This window comes from Puma concolor, chromosome B4, assembly GCF_028749965.1.
Source record: "Puma concolor isolate L17-30 chromosome B4, mPumCon1.1.hap2, whole genome shotgun sequence".
Lineage (NCBI taxonomy): Eukaryota > Metazoa > Chordata > Mammalia > Carnivora > Felidae > Puma > Puma concolor.
In genome coordinates this window covers 116,659,001-116,684,926 of record NC_141673.1, presented here as the reverse complement: position 1 = coordinate 116,684,926, position 25,926 = coordinate 116,659,001, and the positions used below count along the sequence as shown (strand labels likewise).

General features: G+C 44.6%; 1 long non-coding RNA gene across 8 annotated transcripts in view; it reads left to right on the top strand.

The window, feature by feature from the left end:
• LOC147579447 (uncharacterized) overlaps positions 1-25,926 on the top strand; it is a 118,466-nt gene that overhangs the window by 5,209 nt on the left and 87,331 nt on the right. For 2 of the 8 annotated variants that reach the window (XR_015253957.1, XR_015253952.1), the window contains exons 4-5: positions 452-557; positions 24,240-24,773. The exons of 1 other annotated variant lie outside the window; for it this stretch is intronic. This is a non-coding gene — a long non-coding RNA (uncharacterized LOC147579447). Of the gene's footprint in view, positions 1-451; positions 558-3,657; positions 4,075-10,993; positions 12,272-16,741; positions 18,395-24,239; positions 24,774-25,926 lie in introns of those variants that run through there. 5 more of the 8 variants (XR_015253953.1, XR_015253958.1, XR_015253954.1 and 2 more) reach the window with 5 other exon arrangements.

Below are 25,926 nucleotides of genomic sequence, written 5' to 3'. Positions count from 1 at the left end.
AGCATGAACGGGGGAGGGGCAGAGAGAGAGGGAGACACAGAATCGGAAACAGGCTCCAGGCTCTGAGCCATCAGCCCAGAGCCCGACGCGGGGCTCGAACTCACGGACCGCGAGATTGTGACCTGGCTGAAGTCGGACGCTCAACCGACTGTGCCACCCAGGCGCCCCTATATTGTCTTTCTTTTTTTTTTAAAATTTTTTTTCAATGTTTATTTATTTTTGGGACAGAGAGAGACAGAGCATGAACGGGGGAGGGGCAGAGAGAGAGGGAGACACAGAATCGGAAACAGGCTCCAGGCTCTGAGCCATCAGCCCAGAGCCCGATGCGGGGCTCGAACTCACGGACCGCGAGATCGTGACCTGGCTGAAGTCGGACGCTTAACCGACTGCGCCACCCAGGCGCCCCAATATATTGTCTTTCTTAAATGTTTACTGATTTATTTATTTTGAGAGAGAGAGATGGAGAATGCAAGCAGGAGAGGGGCAGAGAGAGAGGGGAGAGAGAGAGAATCGTGCCCTCAGCGCGGAGCCCAACTCCGGGATCAATCTCGTGAAAGGTGAGATCATGACCTGAGCTGAAACCAAGAGTCGGACACTTAATTGACTGAGCCACCCAGGCACTCCACTAATCATATTCATGATTATACGAATATGATAATTGGAGTGAATGGTATTCATTTGACAAATACGTATTGAGTATCTACCATATGCTGGTAAATAGCCATAAACAAAGCACATAAAACAAAACACATAAAACAAAACACATAAAGCTTATGTGTCGTGTACAAAAATAAACAGATAAAATGTATATTATACTGGAAGGTGGTAACTGATGTAAGAAAAATAAAGCAGCGGATCTCCTGTTCCCCTTCATGGGTAGCCCCGAGTTCCTCAGCAAAGTGTCGTTCTGGCCATGAAGAGGTTTGTTTGTTTGTTTTTAAAAACAACATGATGTTTCAAGGAAAGCCAAGTATTTCATCGGATATACTCTACCGTAGTGCTAAGAATCTTTTCTATACTGAGGAAAAATAGGCTGTGATTGGCCTTGCCAATAAATAGTAAATTGAACTTCATTTTGTACCTTCTTAAGGAATTTCGAAGGCTATTTTTGGCTCTATGTAATTTTTGCTACAAGGAATGACTTTACTCCATCGAAAGAAATGGTTCCTCTATGATCTCAGAGCAAAGGATAGTCCTTTAAACAGAATATTTCAGCCTATGGGAAACATACTTCATTGCCTTTATTTTTCTCATTGTGTTGTGGATGGGTAAAAATTTCATTATGGATGGTCATTGGTTCTCAGCCCTGCAATTAAAACTCAGTAATTGAAGGGAAGGGCTCAGTGTTTCCATTTGGAAAAACACTTGGGATCTTGGTGTATGAGTTATTTCCTGACCCAAAGTCTCAGACAGTGGATGTATCATCTCCTTCTTCCCTGGTGTTCTTGAGAACAGAATTAAAAGCGGTAACACATGCAACGGCTGGGCACAGAGCCAGGCACAGAACAAGGGGAGAAACGAGTGTTAGTTCCTTCTCTTGCTTTGTCATCCTTGCCCTCCTTGATCTCACTTCTAAATGTCATAGCTGGACATTTGTAGCTGTGGCTAGACCAAGAGATGCCAGATGGTGGAGACAGGTGAGTCTTGAGTCCCAGCAGAGGTCATTCTGAGGTGTCCGAGTGGAAATCCTAGGCAAGCTCAGGGTCTAGAAGGCAAATTGAGCTGGTGTCTTAGGATATAAACCTTGATGGCAAATGTGGACAATAGAAGGTCCAAGAGATGGTTGGTGGTTACCAGGGTTCAATTTGGTATTAAGAAACAGGCAAGCAAGGCAGATTAGCCGAGAACAGTGATTCCATTCAATTGAACAAATGTTTATGGAACCGCCCCTATGTGCAGCTAAATGCTCTTAAGATCTCCGAGTTCGGAACAGCCTAGCACGTGGCAAGTATAAGTGACGTTTGATCTGTGGCAAGGACAAGCCTCTGCTCGGGCTTTAGTAACCCGGTTTGGGCAGATAAGTCTTACAGTGAGAATTGTGTTGGAGGTTGGGTAGGAATGATGAATTTCTGCATGTGCCGATGGTTGTGCCCAAAGACAGGGTCCCTGGGAGACCCACAGTTTCAATGGTCCTTCTGGGTGGGCTGTGCCCATTTGTATCTGCCTCTCTCTGGTGCTAGGTTTTTTGTTTGTTTGTTTGTTTGTTTTGGTTCTCTGTGTTTCTAAAACTAGAGTTTAGGTTGGAAGGGACATGCTGTTGTAGTTTGGCAGTTGACAACCATATTGTCATTAAGTTTCATTATTTGGCTTGCATACCACACCTCCCTCACCTTGTGAAGCAGGCCATTGACTTCAAGACATTACAGAATATTATGCACGTGGAAGAAAATATTTCGATTTTCTTTTTCTTTTTCTTCTTACTGTGTAAACAACCACTTTGGAGGGAGTAGAGCTGAAATAATCCCACCAGGAATGGGCACTGGGTTTCTGGGAACTCACGGCCAACACCTTTTTTTTTTTTTTTTTTTTTTTTTTAATACAGTGTGCTTGTCTGGGAATTGGGGCGAAAGAAGCTTGTTTGTTTATTTTGTTTCCAACTAAGAGTAATTTTGGAAATGCTAGAGATTTTGCAGGGGGAAAACCCTCTTTTCACTAAATGATTGATTTTGAAGAAAACTTATTTTTATTTGTTTTGAGAGAGAGAGAGCTAGAGAGCAAGCGGGGGAGGGGCAGAGAAAGAGGGAGACAGGCTCCCAAGCAGGCTCTGCGCTGTCAGCACAGAACCCCATGCAGGGCTCGAACCCGCAAACCTGTGAGATCATGACCTCGGCGGAAATTAGGAATCTGACCCTCAGCCAACTGAGCCACCCAGGCGCCCCTGAATGATCGATAAGCGATGTTTGGACGTGTGGAGACTCAGCTTCTTTGAACTTTTTGCATGCAGCACTTTTTATTCAGAAAAGTCTGAGAATTTGTTTCTGGCAAGAAACCTATTCAGATTAGCGTTGCCTCTTCATTATAAAAATCCCCACAATTGCGTGCCTGCTGGAACCATAAAGAGTGGCGTCCTTCCTCCTGGTCACCTGTGGGGGGCTAGCCGGCCAGCCTGTGAATGGGGGGGCGTCCAGCCGGACACCCACCACTAGGCTGAGAGGCCTCCCTGGTCGCAAGGCTGACCTTGTGTTTCGAAGAGAGGGCACTATTTGCAAAATCTGATTGAGGAACCAATAGGCTAAATTTAACATTATGAAAATAGATGGAAAGAAAGGCATTTGGCAAACAAGTTTCCCTCGTGGGAGGGGAAACCCTTCTGGGCCCTGGGCCCTCCCCCGCAGAGGCCCAGGGAGAACCTCTGAGGAGCCGGAAGGCGACCCCAGGGCCCTGGCAGCCCCCGCGGAGCTCCAGGCCTCCAGCCCCGGGACGGCCCATCGCGTCCTGGCAGCGCATGCGCCAAGGTGACGTCACCGCGCAGGGTTTGCCCCTGGAGCCAGCGTCACCAGGAGCCAGCGCAACATTCTGCATCCCGGCCCCCGGCACGGAGGGAGGCCTGAGGAGCGTTTCCAGGGGCACTTCCGTTTCAGCTTGTTTCTATTTTCAAGCCTGGAGACAATTAAAGACCAGGGTCTGGTGCCAGTATTTTTTTTTTTTTTTCCACAGTTCGCGCTATTCTTAGAAACAGTTGAGCCGGTGGTGGAGTCTCAAGGCTCTGGAATCTTTTCTTTCGTGTGGCGACAAGTTCTTTTTCCTGGGAAGGCTCAGTGGTGCTTTTCTTGGGCTTAGCAGTGCGGCTGATGCGGCCTGGACTGTGTAGACAAGAGGCGCGGGGAGGACACACACGACCCTTTGGAACTGACGCTGGACGGGCGTCGAGGACGGGCCATCCCTGGGCAGCTACTCTAGAGCTCCTAAAGTGGTGTTTGTTCAACTACCCTGAACTTTTGTGGAAGGCCAGATGCGGGCACTGCGATAAAAGTGCTGAAGTAGAGTGATAAAACTTGTAATTTAAAAATTCTTTTTACCAGGCCATGTTGCTAAGGTTGTGTTTTGGTAAAATAAACTGCTTTTCCTAGGGTCGTATGGAATGAAAGCTTCATTCATCCGGATTTGGTTGAGCACTTACTGTGTGCGACCCAAGGTTATTTAGCGTGTGGTTTTTGTTTTCAAGAAGAAATAAGACACGCGCATGAATTTCTAGCATAAAAATAACCAGGGAACACTATTACCCAAAGGCCGTTTGCATGTTGAGCTAGGAACTTTTCAGAATGATTCAACGTGAAGCAATGTTTGCTTCTGGAGATGTTTGGAGTTCTCTCTAATAAAAATCAAAAATTAAGTAAAAGTTAACAAATTAAAAAAAAATTGAACAGGAAAAAACCCCTGTGGAGTGCAGCCTAACTGGGACTTTAAATGAATATTTATAACCTTTGTTGCATCCATTAGAAAATGAGAAAGACTAAAACTCATGAGCTAAGTGCTCAACAGAATACAGTAAAAAAAAAAAAAAAAAATTAATAAAAAAGCAAGCAGAAAGAATGCAGAAGGAAGGAAATCATAAAGATAAGGTTAGCAATTAATGAGCTAGAAAACAAAGTAATAACACAGAAAATCAACTAAACTAAAAACTAGTTCCTTGAAAAGAGTGATAAACACTTCTGGTGAAAATGACCCAAGACAGGAGGAGGCATGAAAGAGACATGACGTAGCTACAGATGGAGATTTAAGAACCTATCTGAGAATAAATATTGTGGATGAGTTCCTGACAATATGTTGGGAAACTTCCAGAGAAATTGGACAATTTCCTAGGGAAATGTCAATTACAAAAACGTAACAAAACCAAAAAGACTGAATATACCACAAAAGAAGTGAATCAAGTTAATCATCTGTGGCTTTCCCCTGGCCCCGTCCCCTCTTTAGAAAACAAGCCAGACACAGCCAAGATTACAAAATCTTCAAAGAACAGATAAGCACTACTTTGTATAAATGTTTCCGAAGAATGGAACCAGAACAACTCCCCACAGCACTTTATATGTATGATCTTGATAACAACACTGAGCAAGGGAGATAAAACAAAATGAAATCGTTGGCCACATACGAACATGAATGCAATGATCTGAAATAAAATGTTAGCAAACTAAATCTATCAAAATATTAAAAAAAATTTTTTTTTTGTCCAACATGTATTTAGTCCTAGTGGTGCAGGTGATCTTGTAATGTACCTCATTACAACAGAAAACGAACTGGAACAAAGATTCAGTTAGAGGTAACATTTCTTAGAACCAGTGGTCGAGTCCATTGGTAATTTTTTTCTCTATTTTTTTTCCCCGAATTGTTGAAAATGACACAACTAAACCTTTTTAATTTCAGAAAACAAAGAGAAAAGGCAAAATCCAAAATTTAAATACATGATGACTGGCAGTGCTCTATGAATCTTTTCCATATTCGTTGGCTTCTGCCCCAGGAAATGTTCACTTGATAATTTACTTTGCTTGTAAGACTAAAGAAACTGAAGGGAACGTCTTCGTGGCTTTGGTCGTTCATAAAATGTGTGATCACTTTTGTGATTGGTATTTTATTTTATTTTATTTTTAATTTTTTAAGTGTTTTATTTGTTTTTGAAAGAGAGACAGAGCACAAGTAGGGGAGGGGCAGAGAGAGAGTGAGACACAGAACCCGAAGCAGGCTCCAGGCTCTGAACTGTCAGCACAGAGCCCGACGTGGGGCTTGAATCCACGAACCGTGAGATCATGACCTGAGCTGAAGTTGGATGCTCAACCGACTGAGCCACCCAGGTGCCCCTCTCGGGTGGACTATTGGGAAAAAGGCATCCCTGTCGACTGATGTAGGCAATGACCACAGCTTGGCAAGGAAACAGGGCTGGGTTTGGACCCCTGCTTGTCTCTCGCTTTGGAACTTTTTTAAAAAATGTCTTGGGGCGCCTGGGTGGCGCAGTCGGTTAAGCGTCCGACTTCAACCAGGTCACGATCTCACGGTCCGTGAGTTCGAGCCCCGCGTTGGGCTCTGGGCTGATGGCTCAGAGCCTGGAGCCTGTTTCCGATTCTGTGTCTCCCTCTCTCTCTGTCCCTCGCCCGTTCATGCTCTGTCTCTCTCTGTCCCAAAAATAAAAATAAACGTTGAAAAAAAGAAAATGTCTTAATTATTTATTTTTGAGAGAGAGAGAGAGAGAGAGAGCAAGCAGGGGAGAGGGGCAGAAAGAGAGGGAGACCGAGAATCCAAAGCAGGCTCCAGGCTCCAACTCAAACCCATGAACTGTGAGATCATGACCTGAGCTGAAGTCGGATGCTTAACAACTGAGCCACCCAGGCACCCCACTAGCTTTGGAACTTTTATGTGGCGCACATACTTCCCAAATGACTGTCATGCCTGACGGTGCCCTCTTACTGTGTTTGTAAAAATATTTTCTTCCTTCCCTCCCTTTTTCCTTTTCTTCTTTCATTTTTGCTTTAGAATAAAAAGGCTTACCTTTCTGGTCATTATATTTCATTTTATAGTATGTCTGTCTTTTAGCCGTTCAAGACAGTGGTTGGCCTTTCATTTGCATATATTTGCATCTCTTCTGCATCTTGCTACCAGTAAACTTGATAAACCTTCCTTTTCTTTGTGCTTGTCAATTTTCTGATTCTGACCTTTCCCTCTTTCGATGATATTTAAGTAAATATCTTTCGAGCTGAGAACTTAAATTCTCTCTAACCTTAAGGTTCGAGAAAATTAACTCTTTATGAAAACTCCTGTCTGACTGGCTGCAGAGATTAATAGAAAAATTTAAAAAATGAAAAGATCCAAGGTGATAAGAGATAAAGGTGCAACTTTCTTTAAAGTTTATTTATTTGAGAGAGAAAGAGAGAGGGTGAGATAGAGTGGGGGAAAGAGTGGGAGGAGGGGCAGAGAGAGAGTGAGGGGGAGAGAGAATCCCAAGCAGGCTCCACACTGTCAGTGCAGAGCCTGATGCAGGGCTCAATCTCACCAACCACGAGATCATGACCTGAGCTGATATCAGGAGTTGGACACATAACCTACTGAGCCACCCAGGCACCCCACTCCTTAAACTCTTTAAGCTTGTTAACCATCCAGTGTCTCTGCTCCCAGGGGATGGCCTTGGTGGCGCCCGCTAATATTTGAGTGGGTGCTGGGGTGAGTTGGCAAACAGCCTGGAGGCCTGCAGGGAGCAGACACTGGGCTAGATGCTCTGTCATTTAATGTTCGGGTCAATCCTGGGAGATATCACTCCCATGTTACAGAGAGGTAAACTGAGGCTCCAAGAGGGGTGTGATCTGTCCAACTTCTAAGCGGCAGGTCTCCTGGTTCCCAGACGTGAGACCATTTTCACTCATCGGAGTATTTGGCCCATTTAAGTTCACTTTTGTTTACTTTTGACCCATTCTTGAGACTTTGATGTGCCAAACTGGAAGGAAGTGCTCATATTGTCAACACAGTGACAGTAAAGTCGTCTATCACTACCCCCAGCACTGCCCCCAGATTCAGGACAGAGCTGTCTTTATTTGTGACAGGTGATGACATTTTGAGTACAGTATGAAATGAAGGGGGGAAAGAGCTTTCTGAGGGCAAAAGCTTGGAGAAGGCTGAAGAATGTCCGGGAAGATGGTGTAAAGATTGGGTGGAGATAAAGATTGTATTTTATGTCTGGAGTTTTAAGGAAATCTCTTCTCTTGAAGCGGGCTCATTTGAGGCTGATCCCACCAGCGATGCGATGATGTATTCTCCGAGTCTCACGAGCCCTAACTGCTCTTGAAGATGATTCTCCCCTAATCTGTGAGAAAAAAGAACCAGGATGGGGGCCGGACTCCAACACAAAGGCCAGACACTTTTTAGGAGTGTGGGAGGGGCGCTTCTTTTATGTTTTTCTCTTTTATGTCTAGTGAATGAGGTTTTTCTAGTGACCTGGAGTGCCCTGCACAGAATAGATTGTCTCCTCGGTTTTAGGTTTTTCCTTAACTACCCTTCTGTCCTGCAGTTATTAATGTGACTCCATCCAGCGTTCGCCAAAACTCAAATTGATTATAAGCCATTGACTGGGACCTTTCTGTCTGCCCCTGCTCCCCTGGGAATGTTGGCCAGCCAGAGGTTCAAAACCGATAAGTGTGTTGGTACTGAGTGGGTCAGCGATTTTTTTTTCTGGTGTGGACTCAAGGTCCTGGGTTCTCCTTCAGTCTTTTTGGGATGTAGGAGGGAAGAACCATCCTTAACCTTTGGGCTGATGGTGCGACCTTTCCTCAACAGAGACTCAGTAAAACAGAAGACACTCTTCCAGCCAAGGTTGGAGGCTGGCTAGCCGCGTGGGACAAGAGGACAGCAGGAGAAGGGACATGTTAATTGGATAAATCTGTCAAATTTCGGTATTTCCAGTTTCCTAGCTGTTTGTTTCTTTGTTTGTTTTTAATGTTTATTTATTTATTTTTTAAATTTTTTGATGTTTTTATTTATTTTTGAGACAGAGAGAGAGACAGAGCAGGAGCAGGGGAGGGGCAGAGAGAGAGGGAGACACAGAATCCGAAGCAGGCTCCAGGCTCTGAGCCGTCAGCACAGAGCCCGATGTGGGGCTCGAACTCACAGACTGTGAGATCATGACCTGAGCCAAAGTTGGATGCCCAACCGACTGAGCCACCCAGGCGCCCCAGTGTTTGTTTATTTTTGAGGGGGGGAGGGAGAGAGCGTGAGTGGGGAGGGGCAGAGAGGGGGGGATTCAGGGCTTGAAATCACGCACCGTGAGATCATGACCTGAGCCAAAGTTGGATGCCCAACCGACTGAGCCACCTAGGCTCCCTGTTAGCTATTCATTTAGAAAAAATCTTTTCTACTCGTCCTCAGAGAAGTCACATCAGACCCTCTCAGTCATAGCCAGGTCTCTCTGCATTTGTTGCTTCAACGTGTATTTCTAGAGTGTGCTGTGATCCAGGCCTTCTCCTCTGCTGAAAATGCCATGGGGAATGAGACCCACAATGGAGGGGGGGGGGTGTTCAAAATCCTTGAGGACTTTGCCTCTGCCTGGGTGGGACAGATAAGCACTGAGGGTAGAGGCTATCGATGCCACTACTAGCTTTATTCTTCCTACGATTTGCGGTTCATGTTTTTTCTTACATCCTAGTTCGGATTCCAGCTCTCTTGGGAAGACTTCCCAGATTCACCTCTCCTCTGGGCGCAAGCATGCCATGTTGTTCCTGGGTATGTGGGCCTGGTACTTAACCCACCCCCGCATGGTTTGGGGGGAAGACCAGGGGCGGGCGAAGGGACCTGGGTGTGCCCCCTGATGCCACATCTTCTTGGTTATGTGACCGCACTTCAGCTCTGTTCCTCTGTCCCTTCATTGCAAATGGAGGATAACGTGTGTGCCTCACAGAGCAGTGAGGAGAACCACGTGGCATCAGGTATATAAGGTCACGCACCATACGTCCTCTGCGTTCTAGTAGCCGGTCATTACATATCGGGTTTTTTTCCTCCTGTTTTTCGTATCTTCACTTACTCACGTATTAAAGGGTTAACCTGTCATTTCTAATTTCTCCTCTGCCTCCAAGATGCTGAGATTCTGATGTATTGTTATTTGATTATTATAAGAATAGTTCTCTCATGTGTCTGTTCTATGTTTCCGGCAATCTTCTAAGTCTCTCGAGAGTTGTTATAATTTTGGCAGCCCTCACTATGGTCAAGTCAGTGGAGGGCTCTCCGTATTTCCAGTGGATATCTTTTATGTATGTGTCATGATATACCTATTATGTCTGTCTGTCTTGTTTTCCATCACGAAGCACAGACGCTTTGAGACGATTTCCTGGCCACGTCCCTTCAGTGCCCGGTACACTTATCCAGAGGGGTGCTTGACAAACGCCAAGTATGGATGGGGACTAGCAACTGTTCTCCATCCTAGGGTCATGTTTTCTTTACACGTTATCTCTGGAATTACTTATATTCACAGTAATTAATCTTCCGTAGAAACTTTCGGTCGGAGCGAAACATTCCTCAGATCTCCTGTTCTGATAATAACACGATTCCAAGCCGCTGCCATTTTATTCACCTGATCCATTCCTGAAGAGTGTCCCCATGAGCTGTTGACATTCACGTGCTCGCCATAATTGAATTTCAAATCTTATCTCTCTATTATAATCTGATAGGTATTCCTACTGTGCTTTGGCTCCGAATATAATACAAATCACATTTCAGGAATCCAAACTTTACCTCCAGGGATATTTCTGCTCTCGTTAACGAACGGTTTGTGTACATTGAACTCTTCTGAAAAAGTTTAGTCAAATGGGCCTCAAGACCCTTACTCTTTGGAAACTCATTATAGCACACACTCAATACAAAACAAACAGCAAATCTTTTGTTATTGGAAATTCTCCCTGGGGCTGAACGAGGTAAATATTTAAGAAGTGACGCTCGGCCATCGTTCAGAAAACTTCGTTCTATCAGTAAACACATACTCGCTTACCGTTTTCACAGACAGCAAATATGACGAAGATATTACAGCATTTCCTTCTTTGCACTCAAATAGTAAAAGTACCACCTCTTTAAGCGAGATCTTATCCCCTGTTAACAATTTAGTTAATAAGTAGTTAGTTTAAGCCTCTCCTGGCCCTTAACACTTGACTTAAGTAGGCCCTCGGCCCCTGGTAGTCTCGAAGATACCTGGAGATTTGAAAAAAAAAAAAAAAAAAAAACAAAAAAAAACACTAAAGTTTAGGAACGTCTAAGAAGAGTGCTCTCGATATGAACCTTTTTATTTTTCTTTCTTTTTAAGACAATAGCCAGAAGTTTGCTTGATAAATAATCTCACTGTATATGACATCTCCAAATTTCCTTGAAATCACTCAGCTTGTGTCAAGGACTGATTCTGAATTCTTTGGTCTCTAACAGCTATACCTGATAACTTGAAAAGATTGTGGTTCGTTGTGGGTATGTACCAGATATTAAAATAAATTATTATTATTTTTTAATAATTTTTAATCGTTATTTATTTTTGAAAGAGAGAGAGAGACAGAGCACGAGCAGGGGAGGAACAGAGAGAGAAGGAGACGCAGAATCCGAAGCAGACTCCAGGCTCCCAGCTGTCAGCACAGAGCCCAACACGGGGCTCGAACCCACGAACCGCGAGATCATGAACTGAGCCAAAGTTGGACGTTTAACTGACTGAGCCACCCAGGTGTCCCAAAATAAATTATTTTGATGCCCAGTAGCTTTTGGACTAGTTGGAGATATTAAGGGTTAAATTATGCCAGTCTAATTAAGCATGCTTAACTGCAGGTTCTTAAAATAAGAAGTGAGGCCTCTTTTTATATAATTCTGACTCATCCATTCCCCCACCTCCCATCCCTCCTTGCCCTCATGACCTAAGCATTTTTCCTCACGACGGAGCGGGCTCAGGACTTTGAGAGTCCATGCCCTTTGGGTCATGACCTGTCTGTCCTGAGCACCTAATGATGTTTTTTCCCCCAATTTTATATGCTTATTTATTTATTTTGAAATAGAAGGTGAGTGGCGTAGGGGCAGAGAGAGAGAGGGAGAGAGAGAGAGAATATCCCAAGCAGGCTCCGCGTTGTCAGCACAGAGCCCGATGCAGGCTCGAACCCATGAACTGTGAGCACATGACCTGAGCTGAAATCAAGAGTCAGATACTTAACTGACGGAGCCACCCAGGCGCCCCACATCCATGGATGTAAATTCTTTGGTCTTCTAAGAAAAATTTTCGGGGTTGGATACATGGTCATTTATTTCTTATAACCCACTCTGTGATTAGGAACTATCATTTCCGCCATTTTGTAGATGGGGAAACAGGCTCAGGGAGGTTCAATAATTTGCCTCAGATACTAAATATTGAAGCTGAAATTTTGAAAAAGCGAATCTTGCCTCAAATCCCTGATCTCAACCATTTTGTCATAGGTAACACACAATATATTCAGCTAAAAACATTTTCATACTGCAATTGAAATTCCCCCTGACTCCCATCTTAAATCAAGCCCCCTCCCAGAAGCACCTGCTCTTAAGATTTTCCAAATCTTTCATGAGTTCGAGCCCCGCGTCGGGCTCTGTGCTGACAGCTCAGAGCCTGGAGCCTGCTTCCGATTCTGTATCTCCCTCTCTCTCTGCTCCTCCCCTGCTCACACTCTGTCTCGCTCTCAAAAATAAAGAAAGATTAAAAAACATTAAAAAAAATAAAAAAAGTTTTCCAAATCTTCATTTTTATCGTGGGATTAAAAAAAAATACAAGCCATCTCACACTGTATCTTTTCATCGGTAACTTGTTTTTTAATGTCAAAACACATTTTAGAGATTTTTCTAGTTCAATGCAAGGGTTGGGCTTTATTAGCACTATTGTTTAAAAATTTTTAAATATTTATTATTTATTTTTTTGTGAGACAGAGTGTGAGGTGGGCGGGCAGAGAGAGAGGGAGACACAGAATCGGAAGCAGGTTCCAGGCTCCGAGCTGTCAGCACACAGAGTCCGACGCGGGGCTTGAAGCCACAAACTGTGAGATCATGACCTGAGCCAAAGTTGGACACTTCACCGACCGAGCCACCCAGGTGCCCCTTTATTATTATTTTTTAAATGGTTGCATAGTATCCTTTGTCATGGGTATACTGTGGAATATTCAATCACTTTTCTATTGACAGATGGTGATTAGCCTTTTTTTGTTTGTTTTTAATATATAAAGCCAAAGGGCTTCAAGAAACAACCTTGTGTAGGCCTCCTGTGCAGACTCCTCATTCCCTTTAAGAGGGTAATATACTAACATTCCGTAGTGTGATCCCGAAAGCCCTGACTTCCTTTGCCTTTTCTTGTCTTTCCAACAGAAGAAGTTCAATTAGAACCTTAGACAATGTTTCACTCATTCGCATTCTTGCACCTAACTGTTCTGGAGTTCATAGGGTAGCACAGGAACATCCGACCCAACATAAGACTTAACCACGTGGCCACAGTGAAGCGAGTCCTTTGCCCATGGCCAAAAGCTCGCTGGTTTCTTCTGCCTGGAGGAGAAAATGACCTGGCAAGGGATTTCCTCTACCATGCCAGCTTTGGTCTCCCCTGAACAGCGGCCAGGGACCTTTCTTCTCTTGGATGAACCACTGTAGCTCAGGAGCACACCCCCCGCGCAAATGCACCTTGTGTAGGCTCTACCTCCGGCGGGGAGTACTGGCTTCTGACCTTCTCCATCCAGTCTGTGGATGGTTTAGTAGCAGCATTGGTGGCTTTGCTCCCCGTGATGTCACTGAAATGTGCGAGCAGATCCTTGGCTTCTTTCGAAACCACGTTTCCATGGAGAATCACACATTTTTGCTCCGTAGTTTCACACCAGAAAATTTCAACTTTTGCTAAAATTTTTCTCATCCAATGAACAATTTTTCACACTGGCCAAACCACTTATGAAAGCAGCTCCCAAACGCAATTTTTTTTTTTTTTATGCCCTTGTAAAGAATATGCAGGACTCCTTTCTACTATAGATCTGAGCTAACGACAGAGCTCTGTATCCTACTCTTTAATTTCTCTAAAACTCCTTATCAGGACCCTTGATTGTCTTAGGTATCATCACCTCTTTAATTATCACTAATACTAACAACTCTCCCCAAACTAGCTAATTTGTCCATTTCTCGTCTTTCAAGTAGGACAATTTATTTGTTTTTAAGCCCTTCCCCAGGACTTTGTCAATTTATGTAGAACATGGTAGCATCCTAGATTTGGTCATTTTTCGGACAGTCATCGAATTTGCAAGCAGGCAGTGTTCCAGCTTATCATTTACTTTCCATAAGAGACTGGTTAAATGAGTTTCCTAATGATAGACTAGAACTCAGCTCACCTCACTCCAGTTCAGCGCTGTTCCATCGCACTTACAGTGACCTGAGTTATGGAGCCCAAACTTGGTGCACAGTTTACCCTAGAAGGAGATCCCAGTTCTCTTGGCCAGTGGCTAGGGCTTTGTTGAGGGGGAGGCCGGGGGTAAAGGGAACGAAAGCGTCTGTGGGGTGACAACGCGCAGCCAGCCTTAAACGTAAGTAGAGGGCTCCTATAGATTGTAGTAGTTGGTGGTTTTGAGTGCATCGAGAACCACTGGGACGTTGGTGGTAGTGGGCGCTTTTCTCTTACCAGTGGGAAGTATTGGAAGGCTAGGGGCCTAGCCCTCATGAAAGATTTGGAAAACTCTTAAGAGCAGGTGCTTCGGGGAGGGGGCTTGATTTAAGATGGGGGTCAGAGGAAGGGCGGGGGCAAGGACATAGGAAACAATCAAGGAATCAGACCCTACTGTTCATGCCAAGTTTAGAAGGCAACACAACATCCTAGGGAAAAGAAGAAAAGCATCTCTAAGAGTTGCCTGCAATAACTTTGCTCCTTGATCTGTCCTGGGGCACCCGTGTATGTGAGCATTTTCCATTCAATATTGACGATATCATAACTGCATCGCAAGATACATTTTCCTCCAGCCTGACCACAAGAGGAAACTATTCATGATACGGCTGTGAGGATATTCCACATTCTCAGCATATTTTTCTAATGATTCGCTTTTATTCTCCAGGCCACAATTACCTCCACCCCTTTTGGACAGGGGAAGACAGCCTTTCCCTAAAGCACCCGGCAGTGTGTCAGGGTGCAAATGTGGGCTAAACTTAAATGTGTCTTTAATTAGTATTAAATCAGAAGTCAGAATGTGCAAAGCACTGCCTTTGAGACGGCTCCAGATTCTTCATTATGGAGTCTATTTTCTGTGGCTCTCTGGCCCCAGAACTCTCTCTTTTTTTTTTCCATTTCTCTTTCCCACTGAGCCTCATGTGCTGGATATAGCATATCCTGTATTCGCCAGTTATGGCTTTTGAGGTGAAATTTAAAAATGAAACATGGCTTCTCTGAGACTCTGGGAAATTGAGTCTATTGATTTGCCTTTGCCAGGTAGGAAAAGGCTTTGATTTATCTACCTTTTTAATCTTCTAATTTTGGCACCAAATAAAAGTGACACACGAAGGAGAGTTTTGGTTCTGTAAGACAAATTGGCCAGGGCGTTTTCCATCCCCTTCCGGGCTGTGTAAGGGTAAAGTTCTGATGGGAACAGACACCCTCCAAATGTCATGACAACGCAGGGACTGAGAGCAGGACCCTGGCAAGGAGAACAAGGGGCTTTCCAGTTCTGGAAAGTGGTTTGTGGGGGCACGAGGAAAGAAAGGCATTCTTCCCCACGTGTCTCCTACCAGGTCCCATGGCATCTGAGATGCTGAAATTTGAGATGAGCTCTCCCAGGTTAGGTACCTTTTCCTCTGGGTCCTTACCAAAAGAGGGAAACATGCAGCTATTGAAATATATTGTCACTAACACTTTGGTGTGAATTTATTTCTCAGCCTCGGCAGCTAAAAACATCGTGGAAAGCATTTAGAAATTCATCGACGAGGCTCAAACAGCCCCTGTTTTTGCAAATCAAATCTCACCGTACGCAGCCATGCCCATTAATTTCTATATTGTCTGGGGCTGCCTTCACCCTGTAGTACTGGACTGAGGAGTTGTGAGACCACGTGGTTCTCCAATATTTATTATCTGGCCCTTTTCAGGAAAACTATGCTGAACAAAGTTGTGATCTCCAAGAGAGTAGCCAGTAGTCACATACACCTATCCAATGATAAGTTCCTTAAATTAAATATAATTAAAAATTCAGGTCCTCGTTTGCACTAGCCACATTTCAAGTGCTTATTAGCCACTTGTGGCTAGTGGCTACCATATTGAATAATGTAGATATAGGACATTTTTATCGTTGTAGAAAGTTCTATGAAAACTCATATATTAGTTAATAAGTTACATAATTAGCATATATTAATCCACTAACAACCCGAACATATCAAGTTCTTTGATCTCTATCGCTTAAAATTTTTTTTTTCACGCTAATTATTTTTGAGAGAGAGAGAGAGAGAGAGAGACAGAGACAGAGTGCGAGTAGGGGAGGAGCAGAAAGAGGGCAGAATCTGAAGCAAGCTCCAGGCTCCGAGCCATCAGCACAGAGCCCAATGCGGGGCTCGAACCCACAAACCGTGAGATGGTGACCTGAGCCAAAGTCGGAAGCTTAACCGACTGAGCCACCCAGGTGCTGCTCTATCACTGTCTTTAATCCAAGATAAAAATCATCTCAGGGGATGATAGTTACATTCACTGACTGTCTCTGGGCAGTATGACACGTCTTGTTCCATGAGTAATTGCCCTCCCATGGACCCATGATCTAATTTGCAGAAGTGATTATTTTCTTCTCGTACGTGAGTCCAAAAGCTATAGGCATTCTAGTATAGTCTCCACATCTTTCCTCTGGCTCCTGCATTTCACAATTCCTTGCTGGCCTTTTGGTGAGAGAAACAGACTCCCCGGACCGTGGACCAGACCTCCCTAGCTTGGAAGGAAGGTCACTTCGGACCCGGGCCTGAGAGCCCGTGGCTATGCCCTGGATGAGAGCCCAAACTTTCCCCCAGGGACTGCTGGCGACATCCCTGCTGCTGAAAGTGAGCCGCTTCCCGAGGAAAGATTTTCGAGGCTGGGGGAATCATTTCCATCAGTCTGGATAAAGGTTGGGCTTTCTGCGAGATGTTATGTGATGTATGGGGAGCCGGTAAAGAAGAAAGTAGCGGCTGGGGAAGCCCCTTCTGATGTGGGCCGAGAACCGTTGTCTGTATTAGCGCAGAAGGCCAAGTTGTTATTCAGAGACTCAACAGTGCAGTGGCTTAAAAGACTAACAAGTTTATGTCTTTCATGTGACAGCCCAAGGTGAAAGTTCCAGAGGCGGGCTGCTCTGACCCACTGCTGTTTAAGGACACAGGTTCCTTGGCAAGTCTTTGCTCTGTCCTCCGCCGTCGCTGACTCCCCGGAATGCTTGTCATCTGCACGGTTGAAGGTGGTTATGCGCACATCCAAGTTCAAGGTGTAAGAAGGGGAGCAGGTATGGAGGAGGTGGGCCCGCTCGCTCCGCAGAGGCCTGGGCCCAGCCATGGTCCGGCGGCCCGGACAACGACACCTAACTGCGAGGCGGGTGGGGAAGGGCAGCCTGGACGTGTGTGGACATGTGGAACGTGGATTTGGGGAGACCGCCGACTCCCCACTATCCTGTGTAGTTTGCCTTTTAAACATCAAGGCCCCACACGCACCAAGAAACCGTATTGTGGCTCTTCCCCTTCTGCCTTCCTCTCTACCTTCGCAAAGCATTCCAAGAAAGAAAGGGGATGCGTTTTTCAACCTTTTTGTTACCGCTGAGAAAATGACAAGGCCCCAAACACCTACGCCTAGAGCTGAAATCGGATCGCATTTCTGTAGGGAATGACCCCTTTCTGTGAATGCTAATGCTCGGGAATGGGAGCTCTGTGGTGTTTTTCTGGAGCAGGGGTGTGTGGAACCGCTCTCATCGTGTCTTCGACGGCCGGAAACAGAGATTCAGGCGGAATGTTCTTCGGGGCCAGTGAGCGGTGTGCAGGCCTCCGAGCTCCTCATTACTTTTCTTCCCTTCATTCCACTAGAGCAGCTCCAAGTCGTGACAGCCCGTGGGGATAATTGACGTGAAAGTGCTCAACCCCGAGTGCCCAAGCTTCCCCCAGACAATCGCTGGATTGTTCCGGGATCTGTCGATGCCACAAACCTCATGCTGAGGAGTTGGCCCCATAATTAGCAAGCAGCGGCTGTCAAGCCCATGAAATGGTTTTAGGTGACGAAGTGAACGAGACAAAGCAGTTTCTTCTTCTTCTCTGGCAGGGAAGACAGCCGGTGTCCGAGTGGGGCTGATGCTTCTGTAAAGGAAACTAAGTGAATCTGGCTTCCATTTCACTCTCGTGCTTTCCAGACCGATCCCGACTCTGTGAGGCTCATCTCCTGAGCCTGGTTTCCCCCGGTTCTCGGCTGATGGGGCGGCAAAATCCCGCTGCAGCTCAGGGAGGGCAGTAGAGGCGGTGGGCCCGTAAGCCCCACCTGCCGCCCGCTTGAATAACCCTGAAAAACCTCTGGGGATTCTCAAAAACGGAGAGCGTTTTGCACTCTCTCAGTACTGAAAGGAAGCTCCATATGTGAGAGTTCTAACCCGGACGTCGACTTTTTATGTGGGGGGGACGCTGGACATAAGGTAGGGAGAAAGAAAAGCTGGGGCTGGAAAATTCACGGGGTACCTGTGATTCAAACAAACGTGAAATATATCTTATCGTTTACCTGCCTCGAATGAAAACATACTCTCGTAAAGAGACATTGTGGCGCGAGGGGAAGAACAGCAGATGAGGGGGAGCCGGTGGAAGTGGTCCAATTTCTGTGGGCCTTGGGTGCCTCACCTGTGACTGGGAATACTCAGTAGACAATTCGAATCGTATCCGGCTCCAAATAGACGTGAAGAGATGTGACTACACCACCAAGCATCGTAATAATCAGTTATGTTCTTGAGGTGGTTTCGTATAAAATCTCTCTCTTTATTAACACATATTTGTATGTTGGGATATATGGATATCAGGAAGCATTAGGGACGCACTGATGCTTTAGAACTTTCCCCCATATGTGGATATCAGGTAGAAATACAGGAGTTTAAAATGTGACGTGTAGGGCTCCTGGGTGGCTCAGCCGGTTGAGCATCGGACTCTTGGTTTTGGCTCAGGTCGTGATCCCAGCGTCGTCTTGAGTCAGGCTCCGAGCTGTGTGTGGAGCCTGCTTAAGATTCTCTCTCTCTCCCTCTCTCCCTCCTATGCCTGCATGGGTGCATGCTCTCTCTCCCTCTCAAATAAAAAAAGTGTGTCCCACGTGTTTCTGAGTTGAATGAGAATGGAAATCAGTTACTTAGCCTTACATATACTGATACCCACGTAGCCCTTGTTACTGATATCATCCTGCTTATACCCAGGACAACTATCACACTACAAGTGAGGTATCTAAAAAGCAGAAAGTCTGGGGACACTTTACGTGGGCTAAAGGGACTGCGAGGGGGAATTTTCCAAAATAGAAAAATTTCCAATTACTTAGAGTCTCGCGGCAAATCTAGTTCTTAAAAAGCCTTCAGCCAATCGTGTCGTTACAGAATTGGGGGAACATATCCAGCGCGTAATTGTCCGTTGGTTTTTATACTTTCCAAACCAGGCCATTTCTTGGTAGGCTTTAAATTGTAACCAGGTGACATGAAATCAAACCGCTGGCATCGGTAGCACACGGGCACCTGTGAAATGAATCGAATGTGAATAGGTATTTGGGAATTTTGTTTGTAATTTCCCTCTGTTTCAGATTATATAATAGCACAACAGAACAGCTGGTGCATGGCCTCTAGGATAATGTAGTGAAGGAAAAATACCCCTTGTAACTTAGAAAACAGCCAAGTTGCAGGGTAAAGGAATAGAGTTTTATTTTTCAATTAGTACACTTAAAAAAACATTTGTTTTAATGTTTATTTAGTTTTGAGAAAGCAAGAGTGCGCGAGTGACGCAGGGGCAGAGAGAAGGGGACAGGGGGTCCGGAGCGGGCTCTGTGCTGACAGCAGCGAGCCCGATGCGGGGCTTGAACTCACAAACCGTGAGATCATGAAGTGATCTGAAGTCGGACGCCCAACCGACTGAGCCACCCAGGTGCCCCGGGAACGAAGTGTTTTAATGTCAGCTAAACATAGCCTGTGAGGTTGTCTGTCATGGAAGAGATTCAGATTTACTTACCCGGACTCCGTAGAGACAGTCTGGAAGATTGTGCTGGAATCTGCATTTCCATCCCGTTTCTCTCCGAACCACAGACTTGAACATCCCTGTTGGAACCGAACAACATTTGTTTGCTCGTCAATGACTTCAAACTATTTGCAGAATACCCACCGTGTGTGGGGCACGCCGCTAAGTTCTGGAGATTCAGAAATGAGTGACACAGGTCCTGCCCTTCGTTGGGGGGTTCTCAGTTTGTCAGGGGAAAGGAACACATAAAGAGACACAGTGATGAGCAGGAGATCTGGAGACGGGCTCTGGCCTTTTCTGGCCACATGGCTGTGGGTCAATGCTGTTTCAGTTTGTTCACGAACGAAGTGGACAGTGGCATGCACGTATTGATAGTAAATGGCATATTTGAACTCTGATCTCTTGGAATCTCACGTCTGCTGTGTCCTTTCTATTGAGTACAGCTAATTAAAGTAGGCTGCAATAGAATTATCCTTTATCACCATATCTGGGTCCCTTCCTGGTTCGGATTCTCCCTCCATCACGTCCTATGCCCAAAGGACTCCAAGGCTGGCTTTTCTGCTCATGGGTGCCTTTCTGCTTCTTGTTGTTTTATATTGGGGTTTCTCCCTTTTTCTCTTTCTCACCCCACTGTAAAAACAGAACGTAGTCTTGGTGCTACTTTTCTGCCCTGCTGTCCCTGAAGCGAATTTACAGCTGGTTTGAAATTTCTGAGATTCTTTTCCATAGTTGCCGGAAACAAAAGTCAAGGAGGGCATGTGTGGGTTTAAAAGTTGGGTGTGAGAGTGCGCTCCCTTTTGGGTTGTTGCTTTGTTCGGTCATTCCTTACAGGTTCAACTTTTTTTTTTTAAGCCACGAGTTTTGTTGTTGTTTTTATTTTGTACAAAGGAAAAAAAACACATCAGGTATATTGCAGAGAAACGTTAAGACATCAAGTAAGTGTCCTGGGGTGAAGAGCATGAGAGAAAGAGAGAGAGAGAGAGAGAGAGAGAGAGAGAGAGAGGATTGATGAAGGAATGAATGTGAAGACATTAAGAATGTTGAATGTTGCCTTGGAAGGATGAGGTTGATAAATGTGGTGATTTTTAAAAAAGACTGCAAATTTCTTTTTTTGAAGTTCATTTATTTATTTTTGAGAGCGCGAGCGAGCGAGTGAGCGAGAGACAGGATCCCAAGCAGGCTCCATGCTGTCAGTGCAGAGCCTGATGCAGGGCTTGATCATGACCTGAGCTGAAACCAAGAGGCGGGTGCTTAACAGACTGAGCCACCCAGGTGGTGCCCCACGACTGCCGAGCGTCTTGACACTATTCTTTTTTAAATTTTTTTTTTCAACGTTTATTTATTTTTGGGACAGAGAGAGACAGAGCATGAACAGGGGAGGGGCAGAGAGAGAGGGAGACACAGAATTGGAAACAGGCTCCAGGCTCTGAGCCATCAGCCCAGAGCCCGACGCGGGGCTCGAACTCCCGGACTGCGAGATCGTGACCTGGCTGAAGTCGGACGCTTAACCGACTGCGCCACCCAGGCGCCCCATCTTGACACTATTCTTACTGAGAGGTGGGGTCAATGTCCTTTCTCCTGAAGTCTGGGTCGGTTTGTGATTTGCTTGTAGCCAGTACAACACTGCATGATTTTCACGACTAGGTAGAAAGTACAATGTAGCTTTCACTTTGTTCACTTTTTTGCTCACTGTTGGAGCTCAGAGCTGGCAGGAAGCACAGACCACATGGAGAGGACATATGTAAAGAGGCAACTGACATCTCAGTTGACAGCCAACATCAAACACCAGATATGTGAGTGAAGATGCCTCCAGAAGATTCCATCCCCAGCTGTTTGAGTCACCCTTAGCTGTGGAGTCTTCCCAGTTGAGAGTCTAGATACTGCTGCGCAGACATATGCGATTTTCATTGTACTCTGACTAAATTCCTGACCCAGAAAATTTGTGAGCGTAAAGAAATGGTTGTTCTAAGCTGTTAAGTTTTGGGGTAATTTGTTATGGAGCAATGGGGCATGGGAATAAGGATGTGGAGGGGGAGGGAGTGACAGCCGGCATGAGGTGTTACCCTCCCTTTTCCTTTGGCACCACATATTCTGCCACGGATGGTTTTTCCCTGAATAAACACTTGGGTAAAAAAAAGAAAATTGGGGATAAGGGTCCAGAAGAGACCTTAGCATCCATTTTAAGGTGAAGAAGGAGATAGAGAGGAAGTTCTTGTGGCCAACAGCTCCAGGCAGCCATTGTAGGCAACCCAACAGACATCCAATGTAAACAGATCGGTGGGGACCTCTACAAAAGTCCCTTTATAAGAAACCAAAGTTTCAGGAGTGGCGATTCTATTTTTGCAAACTCAGAGATATTCATCGGTTTCCTGGTCCAGACTTTTCAAAAGGCAGGTTTCAATGGCGACTGTGGGAATAATTATTCTTTTGAGTGTCTGAGAGTGGAGAGGAACAGCGCAGGTGAAATAAAATCAAGGATCCTCTGTTCAGGCAAAGTGAGGTCCATGGAACCTAAGCAGAGAGAGTGGCTGTGATCTCAACCCAGAGCTGGGCCAGCACTTCTGCCCCAGAACCTCCCATCTTGGGGTACATCATATTTCTCATGAGGCATTGAGATATCCTGCTGCACAAATAAAAAGTGCATAGGGATTTGGTGCTCACTGTCCCTAGCACGAAGTTTTCCTCTAGGATATAATTTATAGATGAATTAAAAAAAAATAATAAATAAAATGATCTCAACCAGGGGAGAAAGGCTTCCAACCCAGTAGATTTCTTAAATTGTTCTTATGAATAGACTGTTTTTCTAATTTCTTCCCTAAGTTTGTGTATGATATATTATTACACCAGAATGTGAAACCAGCCAAATGAGCCCCAGGAAAGAAATGTTGCTCCAAAGTAAATATAGGAACTTGGTTAATGCCACATGATCAGATATCTTGCAAATAAGACACACAATTAAAAAATCATCGTATATGACATTGGGAGTTACAGATTATATGAGATAGTCCCCCCATGCTGAAGTGGAAATTTGATATCCTTATTGAGCCTTGAGACGAATTCTGGGAAAATGGAACTTTGAACCTATATGAAAAGGAGCGAGTGATTATGTACAAATGTGGCCAAAACCTAGGGGACACACAGGAACAAAAGCAGATCGTAAATCTCTAATGTAGAGCAAATGTTCAGCAAACCGTTGTCTCTGCGTGAAGGGATATGACATTTGTAGATGTGAGACAGTTCTCAAATTTTAGTTAGCACCAGTCAACGCCAAACTGCCAGGTGAAATTCTCTTAAAGCATACATATGTATTTAAAAGAATCCTCTCGGGGCGCCTGGGTGGCGCAGTCGGTTAAGCGTCCGACTTCAGCCAGGTCACGATCTCGCAGTCCGTGAGTTCGAGCCCCGCGTCGGGCTCTGGGCTGATGGCTCAGAGCCTGGAGCCTGTTTCTGATTCTGTGTCTCCCTCTCTCTCTGCCCCTCCCCCGTTCATGCTCTGTCTCTCTCTGTCCCAAAAATAAATAAACGTTGAAAAAAAAAATTTAAAAGAATCCTCTGGTAGAAAGGAAATGCAAACTGAAATAGCCACCCACTTATTTTAAGTAAAACAACGAGGCTCCACTAAATGGAAGAATTAAGGGTAGGGTGGCATTTTTTTTTTTTAAACTCACCATACTGTGATTTTACCTTGCAAAGTGTATCATTTAAGAGATGCATGAGTAAGTTTATTTTTTATTACCATCAGAAAAATAAATAAAGGGTAGGCAAATGGAAACTATGAGTGACAATAACACAACACTCTACGAGAACAATTTCTTATTGCACAGCTTAAAAGAAGTCACTACTTGGGATTGGAAAACTTGTTATTGTAAAGACTTTTTATATTGTGATATTATTTTACTTTAATGAACCAACCTAGACAACTTGGGATATGTATTTAGATAAAATGTCAGGAAGGGGACTGTCTTCAAATGAAGGTCATTAGACACAAAAAGAGATTCAAAGGTTTCTCTAACAACCTCATGCTAACCTTTCCCCACCTCTTCTGCTGGGGGAGAGTTCATGTAAATCCTTCCTTTTATGGGTAACGATCAGCTTTGTTCTTTGCTTAATGTACATGGAACCCTGTTTTCCTGACACTGTGCATTTTTACATTGTTAGGGACAGTAAGGCTTTTCCTTCTCTGGGGTCTTAAAACGATTGACACTAGTCCAGCAAAGCTGTAGACCTGGTCTTAAAGGATCAAAGACTGAAATGGAGCTAATTTCCTACAGTGATTCTACAGCCTGGGGAATTACTTAAGGAAAAAGCTGCCTATTGCCATTTATTGAACTAATTAAAAATAAAAACATAGCTTTCAATAAAAAGTATATCTCAGAGCATGATACTAATTAGGTTTTTTTTTTTTTCTTTGCCTTGAAAAAAAATGTAACCTGATCTTTCTCTTTTGAAGGGTGCCAATGCTCAGTACATTTTGTTAACTGGTTTATTAACTTTTCTGATTCTGGGATTGTTCATGTTCAGACTTTCTCATATAGGCTCACACTGATATCCCTGTGTAAACTCTGACCACAGATTGGGTTTTCTTACTACAGACCAACAAAAAGAAGAGAATCTGTGTTGGAAAGGAACTTGAAAGATTATCTGATCATCTCTGCCTTCACGCAAGTGTATTTATTGTAAGCTAATGAATGAAGACGTGCAGGTATATACTCAGATGTGACTGAGGTTAGACCATGGGCAGCTGGTGAAGTGAAGATGAGACAGAATCATACTGCCTAGGTTCACAATCCAGAAATCCAATATTTACCTATTTCAATAATAATCATGCTGTGGGGAAGAGGGCGCAAACTCACGATGCAGATTTCCATCAAACAGAATGACAACTGCTAGAATTACTTTAGTCTAAAGAGTGCGTTTCAGGGGTGCCTGGGTGGCTCAGTCGGTTAAGCGGCCGACTTTGGCTCAGGTCATGATCTCGCGGTCCGTGAGTTTGAGCCCCGCGTCGGGCTCTGTGCTGACAGCTCAGAGCCTGGAGCCTGTTTCAGATTCTGTGTCTCCCTCTCTCTGACCCTCTCCCATTCATGCTCTGTCTCTCTCTGTCTCAAAAATAAATAAACGTTAAAAAAAAAAAATTAAAGAGTGCGTTTCCAATGACCTTTGATTGTAGGGTCCTGCCTTCCCAAAGCTGTGTGTTGAGGTCCTACAGGCCTTCTATTCACCTTTTGCAGGAGTTTTTAAGCAGATGGTTGAGTTAGGAGATATGCCCCACCAGCCAGGTCTGTTAAGACCTTATATTCTATCTTTTAATATAGTGTTTGAATGGCTTTCCTGGTCTTGGAGAAGTGTGTAACCTTGTATGATAAAACCGTAGGCCTTTGAGTAAAGAGCCCTTGCTAGTTTTGACTTATTCAAGGTTTCTAAGGGGAACACGTTTTCATGAACACTTTCAGCTGTAACCAAGTAGCCTGGAACTCAGAAGCTAGGTTTTCCTAAATACTTGTAAGAAAGAGACAATCGTGGGACAGATTTTATCTGGAGCACTGAGTACTTTTGAAGCCTTGGGTAAGACTGGACATTTTGTAGGCTTTCCTTTGTATGTCAGGGAAATTTTCAGCAAGCCAGGCAGCTAGATAAAAGAGAAACCCTGGCCTGTTCGGAGATGAAAGTCTTCAAACTAGGGCACGCCAAATTCATCGGAGAATATCGCCTCAAAGGAAATATTTGCATTCTTTTGAAAATGCATTATTTTAAAGCCCATTGTGTGATTAGGCCAGTTGTGCGATTATTGGGAAACAACTCTAAATCATATATGAGTGCCTCATCAAAGGCATGTTAATGTTGGGTGATCTTTTTTATTGAAATTGTAAGATGTGTAAATCCTAAATGCCTGGCTTCCTGATGAAAAGACACAATCTTTACCCATCGGTTACTAACTAGGAAAGCTCTTGTCCAACTATGGTATGGAGAAAAGCTGAGGCTTTTAAAAAAATTCTTGGGAACATGGAAAATATTTTACATCTGAACTTCACAAGAAAGATGTATTTTTTCTGCTTTGGTTTTGGCTCACCAGAGTGGTCCTGCCCTTTCATAAATGGCAAAGTCACCTTGTTAACCAGTGCTGAGCACTGCTTGGGCTCTGCTCTGGGCAGGAAGCATTTTTTTTTTTTTTTTTTTTTTACCCCAGGCCAGATCTCATATTCAAGACTGAATCTTGGGAGATCTTGAGGCACTAAATCCACAGCTCTTACACACTGAGCCCTGAAAAGGAGGAAGTTATCC